This window comes from Lactuca sativa, chromosome 9 (assembly GCF_002870075.4).
Source record: "Lactuca sativa cultivar Salinas chromosome 9, Lsat_Salinas_v11, whole genome shotgun sequence".
In the NCBI taxonomy this organism is placed as follows: Eukaryota; Viridiplantae; Streptophyta; class Magnoliopsida; order Asterales; family Asteraceae; genus Lactuca; species Lactuca sativa.
The window spans coordinates 128,798,919-128,821,456 of NC_056631.2; the positions used below are offsets into that span (position 1 = coordinate 128,798,919).

General features: G+C 40.8%; 2 pseudogenes; both read left to right on the plus strand.

Moving 5' to 3' along the window:
• The first annotated feature begins 1,746 nt into the window (after nucleotides 1-1,746).
• On the plus strand, nucleotides 1,747-1,867 carry LOC111909555 (5S ribosomal RNA; annotated as a pseudogene).
• A 5,161-nt stretch (nucleotides 1,868-7,028) lies between these two features.
• LOC111909554 (5S ribosomal RNA) lies at nucleotides 7,029-7,149 on the plus strand (annotated as a pseudogene).
• The last annotated feature ends 15,389 nt before the right edge of the window (nucleotides 7,150-22,538 follow it).

Genomic DNA, 22,538 nt, shown 5'->3' on the forward strand with positions numbered 1-22,538 from the left:
AGACCCTGACGATGACTATCCATTCCCATTTATCCATGCAAATCCGAGAAGCCCAATTAGAAGCCCTCAAACCCGAGAACGTGTCAACCGAATCCTTGAGGGGAATGGACAAGAAACTTGAGATCAGAGGTGACGGAGTCTACTGTTTCATGGACCGAATCTGGATTCCAAAGTCGGGAGGATTCAAGGAAATTGTCATGGAAGAAGCACACAAGACTAGATACTCTGTTCACCCAGGTTCGGACAAGATGTACTTGGATCTCAAGAAACAATACTGGTGGCCAAACATGAAAGTCGAGGTCGCTACATTCGTGGACAAGCGTCTGACTTGTGCCAAAGTGAAAGTCGAGTACCAGAAACCCTCGGGTATGCTCCAGCAACCCGATATACCCGAGTGGAAATGGGAGATGATTACCATGGATTTCATCATCAGTTACCCAAGTGTCCGAGTGGGTATGACACCATTTGGGTAATTGTCGATCGTTTGACAAAGTCCGCTCACTTCATTCCGATCAAAGAATCATTCAAGATGGAAAGACTCACGCGACTCTACATCCAAGAGGTAGTCCGACTGCACGGTATACCTGCATCCATTATCTCTGATCGAGATAGCAGGTTTACCTCTAGATTTTGGCAGTCTCTCCAGAAGGCTCTTGGAACCAAACTAGACATGAGTACGGCTTATCATCCTCAGACCGATGGACAGAGTGAGAGAACTATCCAAACCCTGGAAGACATGCTTAGAGCATGTGTCATCGATTTCGGAAAGTCGTGGGACACGCATTTGCCTTTGATCGAGTTCTCGTACAACAATAGTTACCACACCAACATCAAGGCTGCTTCGTTTGAAGCCCTCTATAGTCGCAAGTGCAGATCCCCTCTGTGTTGGGCCGAGGTAGGGGATACGCAGCTAGCTAAGATTCAAGTCCCCGACAGTGCTTTCACTGGTCCTGAAATCATCCGCGAAACCACCGAAAAGATCATCCAAATCCGGGATCGATTGAAAGCTTCACGAGATCGCCAAAAGAGTTACGCTGATAACTGACGGAAACCTCTGGAGTTCCAGGTTGGAGACCGTGTCCTGTTGAAGGTCTCGCCCTGGAAAGGCATGGTATGCTTCGGAAAGCGTGGGAAAATTAATCCGAGGTACATTGGACCCTTCGAGATCCTCGCCAGGATCGTTCCTGTAGCCTATAAACTTCGATTACCCCATGAGCTCAGTAACATTCATCCCGTCTTCCATGTCTCAAATCTCAAGAAGTGCTTATCCGATGAAACACTAGTGATTCCCTTAGAAGAGATCGAGATCAATGAAAACTTGAGCTTCGTGGAGGACCCAATCGAAATCATGGATCGAGAGATCAAACGCACGAAACAAAGTCGCATCCCGATAGTGAAGGTTCGCTGGAATGCCAAGCGGGGACCAGAATTCACTTGGGAGCGTGAAGACTCGGTGAAACAAAAGTATCCGCATCTCTTCCCAGATCCATGATTTGTATCTAAATTCTGAATTTCGGGACGAAATTCCCTCTAACGGTATGACAACCCAAAGTTTATTCCGTCATTTTTAACCTCCTTCCGTTAATAAGCCTCGCTTTATTTATTTGCCCGTTAACCTTTTTGAAGAGGTTAATTAATTTGGGACTTTTATAATGACTTGGTAAGGTTGAAATAAATTAGAAACACCCTCAATATTCCCTTAGAAAAATGTTAGTTTCAACCAAGTCAAAATACAACCACTAAATCGGGTGCGAACATACCAGCACTAATGCATCGGATCCCATCAGAACTCCGCAGTTAAGCGTGCTTGGGCGAGAGTAGTACTAGGATGGGGACCCCCCTAGGAAAGGTCCATGGGCCGTAAACTCCTAAAAGGCACCCAAATGATACCCTAAACTCCCCATTTGACTTGGAAAAATGCATAGGATTTTATTCTCTACCATTTAAGACCTTAAAACACAAAAGAAATGAGCACATGAGAGCTTACGGCCGTAAACTCCTTGTTTAGGGCCGTAAGCTCCCTAAAATGGTGCATTTGAGGTCTTAATCCTTTTATAACTCCTAGATTTGAGCCTAGCATAATTCCACAAGTAATATAAGACACTTTGGCATCCTAGAACACCCTCACCATGAGTTTACGGCCGTAAACTCATGGGAGTTAGTCCCAGGGCCGTGAACTCTATAAAGAGTTTACTCTTGGAGAGTAAACTCCCTATTTAAGCCATACACGCCCTTAAACGTTACCCAGGACACTCCAAGCACTTAATCAAAGTGTTTTTCGCACTTTAGGATGAGTATACTTGTTTAATTAGTATTATATGTACTAATTGTATGTAATCATATGTTATCATATGTTAATAGGTCACTACATGTGTTCAAGTCTTTACTTGACACCGAGCACCCAACCGGCACCTTCGTCGGGTCCACTTACATCAGGTGAGTTCATACCCCCTAAATGAACCTTTTTAAATGTTTTTACATGTTTTATGGGGGGGGATACAAGTTAAACATGCCAGTTATCATATCAATCACATGTGATTTATAACCCGCATGCACAAGGATTTATTACACTGTCAACTATTTTACCAAGTATGATACTATAAATGGTTTTACCAAGTATGTGGATATTGAGTAGTATCACATATTCGAAGGCCTATCGGATCTAAGCTATATATGATTTGTGTACCCTGTGTAATCGTAGCAGGACTCGATATGGACCATCCAGTGAAATGTTAATAATCTCTTAGGATTCTTTAGACATTTCCATTATCGCACGAACCCTGTAGAAAACCCTATCCACTTCAGTACTCGACAGAAGAGTTGATTCAGACCCAAAAGAGGTTCATTGAGGAGATTTCCAGTTCGGAAATAAATGAAAAAGGTTGAGACTATTGAGACCACCGAGTGCCTATATCTTCTTAGGGACATTGGTGAGAAATTCGCCTAAACTTCCGAGATTTCCAGTCATCCATCATGAAGTGATGACACCCAGAGTCGGGTTCGGAAGAAAGGCGGAGTAGAAATTCAATACGTCTCTAAGAAAGGAGAACCCTAGGTAACTACCCGAAGGAAACCAACGTCGGTCCCAGCCAAATCTACGAGGAAGACAGAGGGAGCCAGTACATGGAACCCGAGAAGTGTGTTTTCCTCGTGTTCGTCATGCTAATACACCCATAAAATAATACAATTTAGTGAGTTAGTAGTCACACTACTCACGCTATGTGTTAGGTGAATCGCCTTTTTCCCGTTGCCAATAACACGATTAGAGCGGATCCCCACACCTCTATGGAGAATGTTTAGCCATAAGCCTTCATGAGCCTCTCTTCCCGCGGTGTTTGTTCCGAACTGTTCTTAAATCTTTCCAAGCCGGAGAGTGAAACCTTTCCCAGTATAAAGGTAACTTAGTAGGAACGACCCCATCTTATGGCCTTTTCCGATACTCACACTCCTACCTTGAATACCAGGACTACATCATAGGGATGTAGGTCGGCACTCAGACAACCAATATCCGAGACACAAGAAAAATTTATGCATAATATAGTAAGGACAGATATGCCCAGGGTTAACCATCGTCTCTCATCCGCTTGAGTTCCTTTCCGTATAGGAAAAACCATACCTCCAAGCAAGCGTAACCAATCCACTAGCAAGAAACCTACTCTCCTACTCGATGAAGCTACCTTCCAGACTGCAGTCTCGGCAGCCGTAGCAGCTGTCCTGGCTCAACTGAATGCTAACAACGCCAATGTTAGCAAGAGCCCTATCGAAAATTCCAATCCTAGTAATGGACAGCAACAACCAACCTCTGCATACCCAGCCACCCAAGAACCTCACTCAAATCCACTGAAGAGAAAGATCAAGATCGAGGAGGGAAGTACCTCAGCTCAAGGACCTTTCGAAGGGCAACGAGCTGAGACAGTCAATATCCCTGCCAACCCTTCCATCCCTACACCTAGGAGACCATACCTAGGAAGCCTTCCCCACTGCGGCAAGTGTAGCTACCATCATCATGGTATATGTCGGGAACTCTATTGTGCTAGGTGCCACATGAAGGGGCATACTACCCGCGTCTGCAGAACCCCGATTGAGTTTATTACATCAACCACCAATGTGGCGGCCAATCCAGTTTGCCGTCTATGTGGTGAGATTGGAAACTTCAAGAGGGACTGTCCAACCGAAGGAAACAACAATGACTCAGGAGGATTCTGACCCTAATGCTTAGGGAGAAGCATCAAGGAACCCGGTAGATTTTTGTCACGTATCTCAATCTCAGATAACTAACCGAAAACATTAAAAGACTTATTCAAAAATGTAATTATTTACCCATTAAGGCGAAAGTCACAACACTGTTATAAAATTTAAAATTTTCATTAGGTAAAACTATAATGGCTAAGTATATACGTTACGGCCATGTATAATTGAGATGGATAGACCTAGAGTGAGTGAATGCCGCCTCATATCATGTTCCTCGTTTGGTTGTGGATTTAAGGCGGAGTCGCTCAGTCAACAGTCCTCCCCACCATAATTATACATGACTAGTATATGTTAGGCGATTATAGAAATGCCTCGTGAGAATCCATTCATGAAAAGGTACTCTACTCAGAAACATTCAGAACCCTCTATAGTTCCGCGTCGACTCTATATGTCCAAGTATTCGCGACAGGGATACACGGGACGAAACCCGAGATGCCTAGAACTTGTGTGCTCGTTCGGCACATGACTCAATCGACCCTCATACTGTATCATGTCGAAGTGTGCCAACTTCGACGACTCTATCAATCATGCTTTGACGTAGTGCAACCATGTGTAAATCCCTAGTGCTGTGTAAAAAGAACTTTCTCCGTAGCCACTTCGGCAAACAAAGGTTCTTCCGAACCTAAACAAAATAAAAATAATAAAGACTAATGCGATCCGTCGGTCGTCGCTCTTATTTCAAACCTTCCAAAGTACCCAGGAGAAAGGTACCGCGCACGGTTAACCAACCCCTTAGAGAGATAGAAACCGAAGCGAAAGACACTGCAGATACTCCAGAAGACGATAACCACCCGAAGCATACTCAGTAGAAACCCAGAAAAACCCTTCGCACCTCGCAATCAAGTTCGTGAATTAAGAGGATAGAACTCATGGGACTGACCACTGTAACTGAGTATATGCGTAGGGGTGGTATATAATTGAGATCAAAAAGATTTAAGATGTGTGCTTCCTCCCTACTCCCTGTTCCTCGTTGGGTTGTGGGTCTGGGGTGGAGTCGCACAACTGAACATCCTACCGACCTCAATTATATACATCTTGCATACACCAAGTATTAGTGGTTAAGCCGAGTATGAGCCCTACTACGAACCTCAGAGTAAGACCCTTCATCCTGTTCCATAGAATAGGAGTTGGAGTCAAGAGGACCCCTGCGGGTTGAGCTATTATAATGACCACAAATCCGAAATTTGTAGTCCTCCCGGTTAGACCAACATAGTAGCTAACACCCTCAGTTGGTAAAGAAATCTGAGTCGTAAGAGTCAAGGACATTGACTACGACCATCCATTCACGCTTAATCCCCCGAATTAAGCATCTCAGCGGATATCCCGGAGATCCGAAAGCTGTGAGGAGTTAAAAATCTGAGAAGAGTGGATGAGGAGATTTAGTTCCGAGTGATGGAACCCTATACTCACTAGATGTGACCTAGATTGAGAAAACTCAGAACCTTCGGAAGAGTAGTTGCCGAAGATATCCGCGCTACTCAGGCACTTCGTCCACCCCGTTATAGACGAGTAGTGCCTAGGATCGTCCGCCCCATCACATGGAGGAAACCGCCGTCGCCCTGTAGACGATAGACTTCATTCTCCGAAGTGAACACTAGGATACTGTGAACCACAGGATAACCTCTGCAGCCAAGAATACTTGGGCAAGATGTGGAAGTAGTTGCGTTAAGCCTTATAACCTAGATCCCAAAGAGATTATAGACTTGACACCAGTCTAGGTGTTAGTCGATGGTTTATACGGGAGCACGCACTTTCCGTACTAAAATAAACCAATGCCTTGGAAATTAGGGCATGTCTTACGAGATTCATTGGACTATCAGGTGTTCCACGAATACTATCTCACACAGAAATAGTAGAACCACCTCCTGAGATAGTCCAACACTCGTCTGGTGAAACCCTATCTCCCCGACCCTGAGGGTTTCCGTTAGAAATATCTCAAGCATCAGAAGTGCAGGTTCATTTTGCACGAGCTTGAGATAGACACTCTACAGCAAACAGATAACCGTAGACACGCAATCAATCCGATGATATAGACACAACCTGAAAGACTACACTTCCAGTATGAGAGAGAACGTTTGGAACTTCGGAATGGCAATCACGCCAGTGGTGATCTTGCCATAGAAGTACACTATGTCCTAAGTACTGAAAAAATCTCTACCCTTCCGAGAGCTTTGGACCATCTGAGATCCTTTACGGAGATTGGTCCAACCCTCGTCAGACCACTACTACTTCGGATATTCCACAAGCTTCACCCTAGATCGACCCACTACCTAGACTTGACAAGTGCTTGCCCGACGTCACACTTTGTATCCCACTCATCTTGATAGAAACCATTGAGAACCCTAGCTTCGTAGACATACCTGTAGGAAATCGCTAACTGCACGAGGCGGAATCCGCATCCCGTAGGTGAAGGTTTGTTGGAATGACAAACACAGGCCAGAGTTCACCGGGGAGTGCGAGGACAAACTGAATAGGAAGTACCCTCCTGCCTCTACTCGGTCATTCATACCTATTTCCTAGCCTAAACCTGAATTTCAGGACGAAATTCCCTCTAACGGGGGGATGATGTGACAACCCAATGTTTATTCCGTCATTTTTAACCTCCTTCCGTTAATAAGCCTCGCTTTATTTATTTGCCCGTTAACCTTTTGGAAGAGGTTAATTAATTTTGGGACTTTTATAATGACTTGGTAAGGGTTGAAATAAATTAGAAACACCCTCAATATTCCCTTAGAAAAATGTTAGTTTTAACCAAGTCAAAATACAACCACAAAATCGGGTGCGATCATACCAGCACTAATGCACCGGATCCCATCAGAACTCTGCAGTTAAGCGTGCTTGGGCGAGAGTAGTACTAGGATGGGGACCCCCCTAGGAAAGGTCCATGGGCTGTAAACTCCTAAAAGGCACCCAAATGATACCCTAAACTCCCCATTTGACTTGGAAAAATGCATAGGATTTTATTCTCTACCATTTAAGACCTTAAAACACAAAAGAAATGAGCACATGAGAGCTTACGGCCGTAAACTCCTTGTTTAGGGCCGTAAGCTCCCTAAAATGGTGCATTTGAGGTCTTAATCCTTTTATAACTCCTAGATTTGAGCCTAGCATAATTCCACAAGTAATATAAGACACTTTGGCATCCTAGAACACCCTCACCATGATTTTACGGCCGTAAACTCATGGGAGTTAGTCCCAGGGCCGTGAACTCTATAAAGAGTTTACTCTTGGAGAGTAAACTCCCTATTTAAGCCATACACGCCCTTAAACGTTACCCAGGACACTCCAAGCACTTAATCAAAGTGCTTTTCGCACTTTCGGATGCGTATACTTGTTTAATTAGTATTATATGTACTAATTGTATGTAATCATATGTTATCATATGTTAATAGGTCACTACATGTGTTCAAGTCTTTACTTGACACCGAGCACCCAACCGGCACCTTCGTCGGGTCCACTTACATCAGGTGAGTTCATACCCCTAAATGAACCTTTTTAAATGTTTTTAGATGTTTTATGGGGGGAATACAAGTTAAACATGCCAGTTATCATATCAATCACATGTGATTGATAACCCGCATGCACAAGGATTTATTACACTGTCAACTGTTTTACCAAGTATGATACTATAAATGGTTTTCTAAAATGTTTTCACTTGTTCAAACCTCTTACTTATATTGTCTTATCAAAGTTTCATTTAAAACTTGTTTATGAAAGGTTTCCAAAGGATTTCTAAAGGTTTTCAAACTCATTTTACAAAAGAATACCAAGTCGTGATTTTCTTAAGTGTAAAGGTTTCCCAAAGTTTTTCATCAAGGTTTTCTTCCATATTTTTATACTCCTACTTGTTAGATACTACTGCTTCCCTTCTACTTAGTTTAAACTCCTACTTGATAACGCTTTCTCTTCGTGATACGCTTATACTTGTTAACGTTTCTCCTTCACTTATACTTGTTAAACGCTTCTACTTTGTTAATACTACTACTTCGTAAACGCTTATACTTTAGTAGCACTTCTACTTTGTTAACGCTCCTACTTCACGATACGCTTATACTTCATGATACGCTCCTACTTCACGATACGCTTATACTTCACGATACGCTTATACTTCACAATACGCTTCTACTTCATGATACGCTTTTACTTGTTAACACTCCTACTTTACTTATACTAGTTAACACTCCTACTTCACTTATACTTGTTAACACTCCTACTTCACTTATACTTGTTAACGCTTCCACTTAGTTAAATGTATGCATGTACTTGTATAATTATATAAATAATGATTAAAGGAATTAGGAAGGCTAGTTCGCCCTATTTCCTTTTATTCGTTGAGATGTGGTCTGGTGGGATCGGATATCCATCCGAAGGTCGTTTGATCATTAATTATATATCATGTGTACATGTATAGACATATAGGTTTACATTAGTCAGTTCAGTTGTGAGTCTCTATCATTAGTCCGGTATTTTACATCAGATCTCACTACACGAGATACATCTTCAGTACACGGCCTTCTCCGTTGTCAAGTTGGTAACCAGAGTCTCTTGTAGGGAGAGCGGACATTGTGTGTATAGATCTATACGTGATTAACACCCCCGCACCCTGACTGCTAGCTACAATCCACGGCCTACCAAGCCAAGGGGTGACAAATGTCATACTTACACAGACGTTTGCAGGGCATCAAGTTCTCTAGTGTCTATCAGTATGGTTACGAGTATCTCGGGGTTACCTTATAATTCATGGCCTTATGGTAACGGGTTTAACACTGTATTCACTATATATAGTGTATTCACTGTTCTTAGACCTTGCTAGACATATCATTCATTTGATACTGTCTGGGGTCTGTGTTCACTGTTTTTAGACCTTGCTAGACATATCATTCATTTGATATTGTCTGGGGTCTGTATTTCACTGTTTTTGGACCTTACTAGATGTATCTTTCATTTGATAAATTAATACCATCTAGGGTCTGTGTCTCCTTTTGTTAGACTGAGCCAGGCGTGTCGTTCAGTCGATACTCTCCTGGAGTCTATGATTCCTTTTGCCTTAGTCAGCAGTCCTCACTGCTGAGGCATATGTTATTTTCCCTGATATTCTCCTACTTTCTTTAAAATCAAATCCCGTATTTTGATAATTGTAACGCCTGTGTTTCCGGGCTTGCCACTTTTAGCAATGTAATAGTCTAGGTTAACCTTTGTAACCCGTTTTGAAGTAATAAGATTGTATTATTTGAGTATTTTGTGTTTTGTGCTTAATTGCTTAATTATGTGGTTTGATTAATTAAGAATAAAAATAAGCGTCAAAATTTAAGTGTAAAATAAACTTAATATATTTGGTTAATGTCGTAGTAGTTGAAACGAGGTTTCCGAATATATATAGAACGCCCAAATCTGACTTCGTATGAGGAAGTTATGATTTATCGAAGTTCCGGCTTAGCGATATACAGCCTGTTTTACTCGATTTGAGATCGAGCGGTTGTTAGCCGAAGCAATCTAAATGAGAATCGAAGATCTCATTGTTGGTATTGAAACGATAAAAAGTTAGGCGAGAACGGACGTCAAACGAAGAAGTTATGAATTTATAACGAAAGTTTCTGTCCCGGCCTATTAAAAATAATTAATAAAAATAAAGTCAAAATTAGCCGACGGAGTCTAAACGAAAGTCGTAGAGCATGGTCTCACCTTTCCGTGGATATAAAGAACGTCGAAAACGGAGTTCGTATGAAGAAGTTATGAATTTCCGAAGTTTATTAATCATTTTATATTTATTTTTAATTCAAAATCGGAAGCATTATCCGAAGCCGAGTCACCGGTGTGATCCGGAGTACGCCCCGCGTACGAGGTTACGCTACCGCGTACTCAGCTTAGTGTCGACACTTCGGATGACGCATGCAATGACGATTTCGGACGCGTACGCGCTGCGTACGCCTGTACGCCCCGCGTACTCCGAGGCTCCAGCCTCTATATAAAGGATCCGAAGACAGCCTTCTTTGTTGTTCATTTTCTTCTCTTCTCTCTAGTCTTTTGCATCGTTTTTCGTGCCGAAGCTATCCCGAAGCCCCGGTATTATACTCTAGCCCCGAGGCAAGTCCCGAGACCCCGAAGATCCCGAAAAGTGCAGTTCCCGAGTCGAAGCTCTGCCAGCGAGAAGTTCGATTTTTGTGAAGATCTTCCAGATCTGCTGAGGAATACTACTTTTATAAGTCGTAGTGCTGTCCGATCATCTTCTGATCAAGTGAGTGTATACTAACTTTCTTAAACACAATAATAATACGAGTTTGGTTCGAGTGTATTAATTATATTGTTGTTTATAAGTGTGAGTGTGTAGTTATTTCTTCTAATACAATAATACGAAGTATTTTATAATAAAATACGTGCTATGTGTATATATTTGGTTGTGTTATGTGTGAATGAGTATTCACTCTCTTCTATCTTATAGATCTGCTTATTTCTTTATGAGATATGTGTTATGTGTGTGTGCCTCATCTGTTATGTGATATATGTGTTGATTAAAGCATGCTATACAGGTTTTCTTTAAACTATGTATACAAATGTATATTTTTATCTACTAATATGTTGGGTAGAACATGGGTAGACAGTTGGTGTGTAATAAACAGATGAGAGGCCTCGTTGGTGTTTGATTGAGTCATCTAGCGGAGTTTAGATGACGACCACTGGCTATTCTAGACAGTCTTGTGGAAACATTAGCAGGTTCGCCACCTGTAGGTGTTAATGAACTTGGGTGTTCATTCGCTGTACTCCATCCCCCTCATGGTTGCCTTATTTGACTTATATTGCTGAGGTACCCCCGAAGCATGTGTTGTCGCCCCGATGAAATATTCTTAGACTAGGTCCCTTATGTTAGTTGTTTTAGGGACATTAAAGTGAGAATAACGGGAATGGGTAATTGGGTTATTGTTGGTTGGTGAAAATTAAATATGATATTTATTGTGGGTTGAAAACCCTATATGCTCACCAGGCTCCCAAGCCTGACCCACTCAGTTTTAAATTGTATTACAGGTAGTGGCGGAAGGGCATGAGATGGATGAACCATCAAGTTGTTTTGTTTACAAGTCTGCATATGTTTATATTTGTTATATGACTTGTAATGTATTCGTTTATGCTTATTGGTCTGTATCGGAACATGACACCCCGAGTTTTGATTATAATGAAAATACATTTCTTTTATGAAATGCTTCGGTAAACAATGTTTTATCATGTTTTGTTTTTGGGAACAAATTCCGCAACTCTTTCAAATCAAAAGGATTTACTCTGAAAATATTTAAAAGCATAAATGAAAATCGGTCTTTTCTGGCCGAGATTTTGGGGATGTCACAGTTGGTATCAGAGCATTAGTTTAAGCGAACTAGGAATTTGTTGGATTTCTAGACTTAAACTTAGAATGCTAAGTGAAGTTTTGAGATGCGTGTCTGTTATGTTTTAGACACGAGCACTAGTTTATTTTAGGAAAGTTGCCTAAAATGCTTTATGTGCTAAATGTTATATGTTGCCATATATGATATTATTTGTTCGGATCTATGGTCTGTTGCCGACCGGATCTAGAAACCTTATGTGTGTAGGATTCTAAGCGTACGTCTACGATATTAGAAATAGCATGTAAACGTTTCGGAGTGATAAGGATGATTTGAATATCCATCATGATTGAGGATCTAATTTCACCTTATTCGGTGTGTAGATCAAAATGGTGAGAACAAGAAGTGGAGTTGGAAATGCTGACAAAAACAGGAATCAACCACCAGTGATTGAGCCAATACCTGTCGTAGCAGCAGCACCAGAGCCAATAACCATGGCTGGTGTGCAATTGATGATTCAGACGATGTTGGATCGTCAGATGGATGAAACTAGACGGTTGCTTCAACAAAATCGTGAAGAACTGTCGATTCGTGTGGAAGAGCCTGAACTGAATGAAGGGCACTCAGAAGGAGGAAACTTCAGTGGGTCTGTTGGTCCAGCCAACCCACCGATAGTTAGGCAAGATAACCATGAAGGAAGGAATGATGGAATGGGATGCAAGTACAAGGACTTTTTGACTTGCAAACCATCGACCTTCAATGGAAAGGAGGATCCGATTGGGGTTATGGATTGGATCTCCGAAATGGAGCTAGCCTTCATGACGTGTGGCTGCAGAGGTAAGTTGCAAACTATCTATGCCGTGCGTCAATTCCGAGGTGGAGCTGTTCGTTGGTGGAACACTCTAGGGAAGACCTTAAGCCCTAACGAGCCACTGCAATTGTCATGGGCAGAGTTCTTGGTGCAGTTCAAGCGCAAGTTCTGCTCGGCTCAAAATCTGTTGGATTTGGAGAATAAGTTTTTGACATTGACAAAGGGTAGCATGTCAGTGGATGAGTACACCAATAACTTCACCGATAAGATGGAGTTTGCCTTGCGTATCGTTCCAGACGAGCTGACAAAGGTGGATCGGTATGCGAAGGGACTTCCATGGGAGTATGAGGTGCCGGTACGTCAGGCACTTACTCTAGAGGCAGCTATCTGGGCTGCCAAGTCTGTGGAGAACATGATAAAGGGAAGAACCACCGACAAGGTTGAGGTTGGTGAGAAAAGAAAGTTTGAGGGAACATCTGGTTCCGGTAAAAGAAGCAAATTTTCGAAATCTGATTCGAAAAAGTTTGGAGGAAAAGGAGGCGAAGCGAAGTGGTGTGATAAGTGTAAGAAAAAGCACTTTGGGAAATGTAGCGAGGATGTGACCTGCTACAAGTGTGGGAAGGTGGGACATTTTGCCAATGAATGTCCGAACAACAAAAGGATGTGTTTTGGTTGTAATGAAGAGGGGCATATTTTGAAAGACTGTCCGAAGAAGAAGGAGGCAGCTAGGCCCAACATTCCACCAAAGCCGAAGGCAAGAGCCTTCCAGATGACACTTGAGGCTGCGAAAGATGAAGCTGATGTCGCTTCAGGTACCTTTCTCGTAAACGAATTACCTGCTCATATATTGTTTGATTCTGGAGCCAACTACTCCTTTATTTCGCATGAGTTTGGTAGAAAGCTAGCTTTGCCTGTTGATAGACTAAATGATGCTTTATTAGTCGAAGTAGCTAGTGGCAAGTTTGTACCTGTTAGCCATCGTATGAAAAGCATCTTAATTGATCTGAATGGGAATAAGTTTCACGAGGCGTTATTGCCTATCGAACTTAATGGTTTCGACATCGTCTTGGGAATGGATTGGCTTAGCGCCAATGATGCCGAAATTTTATGCAAGAAAAAGATAGTTAAAGTAAACCCGCCTGGAAAAGATTCGTTTATGGTGTATGGGGACAAACGCAGAGTGAATTCTGGAATCATTTCTCTAATGAAAGCCAGAAAGTGTTTGACCAAGGGATGTACATCATATTTAGCATTCGTGATTGATTCTAAGAAAGAAAAGAAGGTGATGCAGAGCATTCCAGTGGTGTGTGATTTTCCGGAAGTATTTCCCGAGGATCTTCCTGGATTACCACCTGATAGACAAGTGGAGTTCAGAATAGACTTGTTACCAGGAACCACACCAATAGCAAAAGCACCTTATCGATTAGCACCGACGGAGATGAAGGAGCTAATGATGCAACTTCAGGAGTTGTTGGACAAAGGTTTCATTAGACCTAGTTCATCGCCCTGGGGAGCTCCGGTGTTATTTGTGAAGAAGAAAGATGGAAGTATGAGAATGTGCATCGATTACAGAGAGCTGAACAAGGCAACAATAAAGAATAGATATCCGTTGCCGAGGATTGATGACCTGTTTGATCAATTGCAAGGTTCGAGCTATTTCTCGAAGATCGATCTTAGGTCAGGATATCATCAGCTAAAAGTAAGAGAGCAAGATATCGAGAAGACTGCGTTCAGAACTAGATATGGACACTACGAGTTCTTGGTTATGTCGTTTGGACTAACCAATGCTCCAGCAGCGTTCATGGATTTGATGAATAGGGTTTGTAATCCTTTCCTTGATAAATCCGTGATAGTGTTCATAGACGACATTCTGATCTACTCGAAAAGCCAGGAGGAGCATGGCAGACACTTGCGAGAAGTGTTAGAAGTTTTGAAGAAGGAGAAGCTTTATGCGAAGTTCTCCAAATGTGATTTTTGGATTCGTGAGGTCCAATTCTTGGGTCACGTGGTCAACCAAGAAGGGATAATGGTTGATCCAGCGAAGATCGAAGCTGTGACGAAGTGGGAACAACCGAAAAGTCCCACGGAGATTCGAAGCTTTTTAGGATTAGCCGGATATTACCGAAGGTTTATCCAAGGTTTTTCTTCGATTGCTACTCCATTAACAGCTTTGACCCACAAAGGAGCTACTTATGCTTGGAGTGAGAAGCATAAAGAAGCATTCGAGAAGTTAAAGAAGAAGCTATGCGAGGCACCGATACTTTCTATACCCGATGGAGTTGAAGACTTCGCTGTTTATAGCGATGCGTCTGGTGTTGGATTGGGTTGTGTTTTGACCCAAAGAGAAAAGGTGATAGCATATGCATCTCGACAGTTGAAAGAGCATGAAAAGAATTACCCGACTCATGATTTGGAGTTGGCAGCGGTAGTTTTCGCTCTGAAAATATGGAGGCATTACCTCTATGGCACGAAGTGCAAACTTTTCACTGATCATAAGAGTCTCCAATACCTCTTTAATCAGAAAGAATTGAATATGAGGCAACGACGCTGGCTAGAATTACTTAAAGACTACGACTGCGAGATACTTTACCACCCCGGTAAAGCTAATGTTGTTGCTGATGCTCTCAGTCGGAAAGTCAATCTTGAAAGGAAAAGGCCAAGAGCGTTGAGAATTGACGTTGTCTCGACTATTTTGGAAAGTATAAAGAAAGCTCAAGAGGAAGCTTCTGAGAAAAATGACCGAAAGGAGGAACGTTTGGGTAAAACGTTGGTGTTTGGTACTAACGGTCATGGACTGAAGGTATTCCAAGATCGTATTTGGGTACCTAAGTCAGGAGGAATTAGGGATCTTTTGATGGAAGAAGCTCACAAAACCATGTACTCAATTCATCCGGGTAGCACTAAAATGTATAGGGACCTAAAACCCTACTACTGGTGGCCGACGATGAAGCTTGATGTTGCAAAGTATGTGGCTGAGTGTGTGACTTGTGCGAGAGTCAAGACACAACATCAGAAACCTTACGGGAGTTTAGAACCTTTGCCTGTGCCTATGGGTAAGTGGGAAGACATTGCTATGGATTTTGTCACTAAACTGCCCAGAACAAAGAATGGTCACGACATGATTTGGGTGGTCGTTGATCGATTCACTAAGAGTGCGCATTTCATAGCGGCCAGGGAGAAATGGTCTATGGAAAAGCTTGCGAATTCTTACGTAAGGGAAATTGTGAGGCTTCACGGTGTTCCGTTAACGATTGTATCGGATCGTGATAGCCGTTTCACCTCAAGGTTTTGGAAATGTCTACAAGAGGAAATGGGTACCAAGTTATGTTTAAGCATAGCTTACCATCCGCAGACTGATGGTCAGAGTGAAAGAACGATACAAACACTTGAAGATATGCTGAGAGCATGTACCTTGGAATTCCTAGGTAATTGGGATGAACATTTACCGTTGGTAGAATTTTCCTATAATAATAGTTTTCACTCGAGCATTAAGATGGCACCTTATCAAGCTTTGTATGGACAGAAGTGTCGTACGCCGTCTTGTTGGCTTGAGGCTGGGGAAAAGCAGTTTATGGGACCGGAGATGGTTCATCAAACTGCTGAAAAGTTAAAAATAATTAGGGAAAGAATGTTAGCAGCTCAGGATCGTCAAAAGAGCTATGCTGACAAGAAGCGAAGACCGATAACTTTTGAGGTTGGAGATTCGGTTTTGCTTAAAGTCTCGCCGTGGAAGGGACTTATAAGATTTGGTAAAAGGGGAAAGTTGAGTCCAAGGTTTATTGGACCTTTTAAAGTCCTTCAGAGGATTGGGAATCAAGCTTACAAGCTCGAATTACCCGAAGAGCTGAATGGAATTCACAACACTTTTCATGTGTGTTATTTGAGGAAGTTCACGGGAGAAGTTCCCGATATAATTCCAATTTCGGAATTGAGAATTGATGAGAACAAAAGGTTGATTGAAGAACCAGAGGCAATTGTTGACCGAAAGACTAAGAAGTTGCGACGCAAAATGGTTGGGTTAGTGCTTGTCCGATGGAAACACACGAATGGGCCGAATCTCACCTGGGAGACGGAGAGTGACATGTTGAGTCGCTATCCGCATTTGTTTGTTGATGTGTGATTCCGGGGACGGAATCATTCTAAGGTGGAGAGAATTGTAACGCCTGTGTTTCCGGGCTTGCCACTTTTAGCAATGTAATAGTCTAGGTTAACCTTTGTAACCCGTTTTGAAGTAATAAGATTGTATTATTTGAGTATTTTGTGTTTTGTGCTTAATTGCTTAATTATGTGGTTTGATTAATTAAGAATAAAAATAAGCGTCAAAATTTAAGTGTAAAATAAACTTAATATATTTGGTTAATGTCGTAGTAGTTGAAACGAGGTTTCCGAATATATATAGAACGCCCAAATCTGACTTCGTATGAGGAAGTTATGATTTATCGAAGTTCCGGCTTAGCGATATACAACCTGTTTTACTCGATTTGAGATCGAGCGGTTGTTAGCCGAAGCAATCTAAATGAGAATCGAAGATCTCATTGTTGGTATTGAAACGATAAAAAGTTAGGCGAGAACGGACGTCAAACGAAGAAGTTATGAATTTATAACGAAAGTTTCTGTCCCGGCCTATTAAAAATAATTAATAAAAATAAAGTCAAAATTAGCCGACGGAGTCTAAACGAAAGTCGTAGAGCATGGTCTCACCTTTCCGTGGATATAAAGAACGTCGAAAACGGAGTTCGTATGAAGAAGTTATGAATTTCCGAAGTTTATTAATCATTTTATATTTATTTTTAATTCAAAATCGGAAGCATTATCCGAAGCCGAGTCACCGGTGTGATCCGGAGTACGCCCCGCGTACGAGGTTACGCTACCGCGTACTCAGCTTAGTGTCGACACTTCGGATGACGCATGCAATGACGATTTCGGACGCGTACGCGCTGCGTACGCCTGTACGCCCCGCGTACTCCGAGGCTCCAGCCTATATATAAAGGATCCGAAGACAGCCTTCTTTGTTGTTCATTTTCTTCTCTTCTCTCTAGTCTTTTGCATCGTTTTTCGTGCCGAAGCTATCCCGAAGCCCCGGTATTATACTCTAGCCCCGAGGCAAGTCCCGAGACCCCGAAGATCCCGAAAAGTGCGGTTCCCGAGTCGAAGCTCTGCCCGCGAGAAGTTCGATTTTTGTGAAGATCTTCCAGATCTGCTGAGGAATACTACTTTTATAAGTCGTAGTGCTGTCCGATCATCTTCTGATCAAGTGAGTGTATACTAACTTTCTTAAACACAATAATAATACGAGTTTGGTTCGAGTGTATTAATTATATTGTTGTTTATAAGTGTGAGTGTGTAGTTATTTCTTCTAATACAATAATACGAAGTATTTTATAATAAAATACGTGCTATGTGTATATATTTGGTTGTGTTATGTGTGAATGAGTATTCACTCTCTTCTATCTTATAGATCTGCTTATTTCTTTATGAGATATGTGTTATGTGTGTGTGCCTCATCTGTTATGTGATATATGTGTTGATTAAAGCATGCTATACAGGTTTTCTTTAAACTATGTATACAAATGTATATTTTTATCTACTAATATGTTGGGTAGAACATGGGTAGACAGTTGGTGTGTAATAAACAGATGAGAGGCCTCGTTGGTGTTTGATTGAGTCATCTAGCGGAGTTTAGATGACGACCACTGGCTATTCTAGACAGTCTTGTGGAAACATTAGCAGGTTCGCCACCTGTAGGTGTTAATGAACTTGGGTGTTCATTCGCTGTACTCCATCCCCCTCATGGTTGCCTTATTTGACTTATATTGCTGAGGTACCCCCGAAGCATGTGTTGTCGCCCCGATGAAATATTCTTAGACTAGGTCCCTTATGTTAGTTGTTTTAGGGACATTAAAGTGAGAATAACGGGAATGGGTAATTGGGTTATTGTTGGTTGGTGAAAATTAAATATGATATTTATTGTGGGTTGAAAACCCTATATGCTCACCAGGCTCCCAAGCCTGACCCACTCAGTTTTAAATTGTATTACAGGTAGTGGCGGAAGGGCATGAGATGGATGAACCATCAAGTTGTTTTGTTTACAAGTCTGCATATGTTTATATTTGTTATATGACTTGTAATGTATTCGTTTATGCTTATTGGTCTGTATCGGAACATGACACCCCGAGTTTTGATTATAATGAAAATACATTTCTTTTATGAAATGCTTCGGTAAACAATGTTTTATCATGTTTTGTTTTTGGGAACAAATTCCGCAACTCTTTCAAATCAAAAGGATTTACTCTGAAAATATTTAAAAGCATAAATGAAAATCGGTCTTTTCTGGCCGAGATTTTGGGGATGTCACAATAATGATAGTGTTTAAGGGAAAACTAACTTTTTTCATCATAAATCTGTCCAGTCTTGGTAGAAGACTGCTTTTAATTAGAAAAGATAGGATTTTCTGGAAAGGACTCTAATACACTGTAGACTCTAAAACTACTACTTTTATAAAGTTATTTGGATAAAATGACACTAAATACTTATGAACTCACCAGCATTTGTAAAAATGCTGATACTTGCTTTCAAATAACTTGTATTCTCAGGTCAGCAATAGACAGGTACATCCCCGGAGCTTTTGATGAAGATTGTTTAGTACCAAGCTGCACCTATATTATTACTTGTATTACTTTGATGATGTAATGTAATGTAAACCATTTAAAACTATTACTATTAATGCAATGGTTGTTGTACTTCGATTACTATACTGCATATGTTGTGATACTTGACATGACGTCATCCACCCCAGAACGTTTCCGCCGTTCCGGTTTTGGGGTGTGACAAACGGGGGGATAATGTGACAACCCGAAGTTCGTTCCATTATTTGTAACCCTTTCCGTTAATACATTCGTCGTTTTCAATTTCGTTTCTGTTTACGTCATTAAATTAAGTCATAAATGTGGGACTTCTATTATGACTTAATGGGTGTCCTAACGCGTTTAGAACTCATATTAACAACCCATACTAGTAATCGGAAAATTTTTAGAATCGACCATATCGGGTTACGGCAACTTGATCGGGTACGACCAAAAGCCACGTCTAACGTCGGTATCGGGCAGAATTCCACCTGTTTCCCAAACTTGAATCCTATTTAAAGCCCAAAAGAATTCAATTTGAAGCTTTTTCTCTCTCTCTCACTACTCTCTCTCTAACCTCTCTCCTCAATCCAAACTTAAGGTCCAAAATCATCAAATTAAGGCTCTAATTCATCAAGCTAACTCCCCTAACTCATAGATTAGCATCCTTAGCCTTCAAATTCGTGCTTAATCTTTGAAAAAGGACCATTTTCATGTGCTTACGACCCTAGAACATGCTTGGGCCGTAAACACACATAAAAGGGGTTTTTGAGCCTTAAAACCCTTCCATATCACCTTTGGGGCTTAGAAACGGCTTAATGTCTTAATGGAACGAACTTAGAACACCTTGAATCCAACGTTTGAGGAGTAAACATGAGTTTACTGCCTAAGAACATGCTTGGGCCGTAAACTCATATTCATGGGGAGTAAACTCAAATTCAAGTGTTTAAATGCCACTTAAACACACCAATAGCCATGGATTAAATTCTAGAACCAACCACAATCGATTTAAGGTCCTTAAACATGAAAAAAAAACCTCCCTTTAGGATCTTACGGCCGTAAACCCCCCAAGAATGGGTTCTTGGGCCGTAAACTCATATACACTAGTCAAATGATGCCCTAAATGCATTCTAAGGCTTGTAAAATTAGTTTGAATCACATGTGATTGATCTGGGGCCACCAAATCATGAAAGGAATGGATATATAGGAGCTTACGGCCGTAAACTCCTAGTTTACAACCGTAAACTCCATTTGGTAATACCTTTGGTGGTTTAATTCATTCATATGCCTTAGATTAAATCATACCAACATTCCCCAAGTGATATTTGACCATTTAGCACCTTAAAACCCATCAACCATGAGTTCACGGCCGTGAACTCATGTGGTCATGGTCTTAGGGCCGTAAACTCCCTAAGGAGTTTACTCTTGAAGAGCAAACACATTATCCGAGCCCTATACGTCCGTAGATGTCACCCGGGTCACTCCAAACACTTGATTTGAAGTGTTTTCTTGTATTGGAGTGTATAATCATATCTAATTAGTAATTTAAAGTATAATTAGATACATTTGTATACCATTTCATATTACATAGGAACCTCACGCGTTATCAAGCCCCAAACCGACACTTAGCATTCAAACCGTCACGTTTTCTCGCCTGGTGAGTTCATACCCCTACCATTTTTCAATGTTTTTCACTGTTTTCAGGGGGAATACAAGCAAAGTACAAGGAATAATTGTACTCAAAAACTTGTTTTACATGTGTTGTGTTTCATATTTCATATGCTTTTAACATTGACAATCATAACAGATAACCGTTTGAACTTGGAGAACACATTATCGTATTATTTGTGAAAAACGTTATAAAATGTTGTATTTTATATTTTCACAAATGGTTTTCCACATTATATCAGTTAAAAGCATAACATTTGAACTTTGAACATAAAACTTAGTACACTATGTTGTCCTCGGTAACACTCCACAAAGATACGCGAGTGGAGGATCATTGTTTGTAACAGTATCTTTCTGTATTATTACTAGTAAATTTGTTATTCCTATAAATTGGAGACACGTCCTCGGAGAACACTCCACAGAGATACGCGAGTGGAGGACCGCACCCGTAACTAGAATATCTTAGATAGGGAGTGTGACTTGAGTGTATAGATCTATACGGGGCTGACTACCCCACACCTGGCTACTAGCTACAGCCGAACCAAAAGGTTCAAGGGTGATGAAAGTCATAAGGTGATGTGGACTACTTATTGCCATATCTAGTCTATTGTATGTTTATGGAACTCGCAATTTGGATAACAGAGATTTACTTGTTAGTATTAATGGGATTGTAACCAGTTTGATTTACACTTATTAGTTTTATGTGCATGTTAAAACTAATACACTTCACAAGGATAACCAGGTTTTCAGTATACATCTTTTACATTACATTTCGGATCAGTAACCAACTTTTAGGAAAATATGGGACTTTCTTGGGATAACAATTATACATAACCAGAATCGGGTAACAAACCAGATAACTAAACTTTACATATAAGAAAATATGGGATTTTCTTGGATACATAACTTTTTCAGAAACCGAAAGGAAACTTGTACATTTTTCAGAAAACAAATCCGCTTATAAACTCACCAGTTTTTTGTTGATTTTCAAACTGCTTGTATTCTCAGGTCCACATTAGACAAGTACTCGATGATCCTTTTGGTGAAGACGGAGAGCGTAGAAGACACGTCTTACTTTTGTCTATATATATACATATGTATCACACTTGTAATACTTTTTACTTAAAAACAAATGTAAATTCTAATATGTAATGTAATGTTTGTTTTACTTTGCTTACTATGTATATTGGTTGTGATACTTAACATGAAGTCACCTCCACCCCGGAACGTTTACGCCCTAGATTTCGGGGTGTGACAGGAACTCACTAAGCTTTATGCTTACATTGTTAAGTTAAATGATTTTCAGGTTGTTCGAGAGAAGGGTGCGACATTACTGTACATTCACATCGAAGATTTATTGCTATTGACTTTTGTTGGTTTCTATATAGTCACTTTTTTCAAACTTATGTTATTGTAACAAAAGGGGTATAATTTGTTTTTAGGAACATGCTTGAATGTTTAATTTGGTTTTTAAATGAAAATTTTAGTTTGAAATTTGGGATGTTAGAGTTGATAACCAATTTAACGAGCCTAATTTTGGCCACCATTTGTTGGACGGAGTTAGTAGGATTTATGACATGAACTTTAACAATCATTTAAAGTCTACCACGATCGCAAACCCAAAACTCGATTCACAATCTGGAGAGCTTTCCTCCTTGAGCTTTGATACCATCTAAAAGCCTTACCTTGGATATTTTTTATTTTCATCAGACGAAAAGAAATCAAAAGCCAATATTTCCACCATGTGAAGGTTTTTTTTGGCGATGCGCACGCGTGCACACACACAAACAGAGATAGATTTTGGTTTTTAATTAAAATAATTAAAAACTTTTCAAAAAAATTTAAAAATAAATACTTTAAAGACATTTGAAA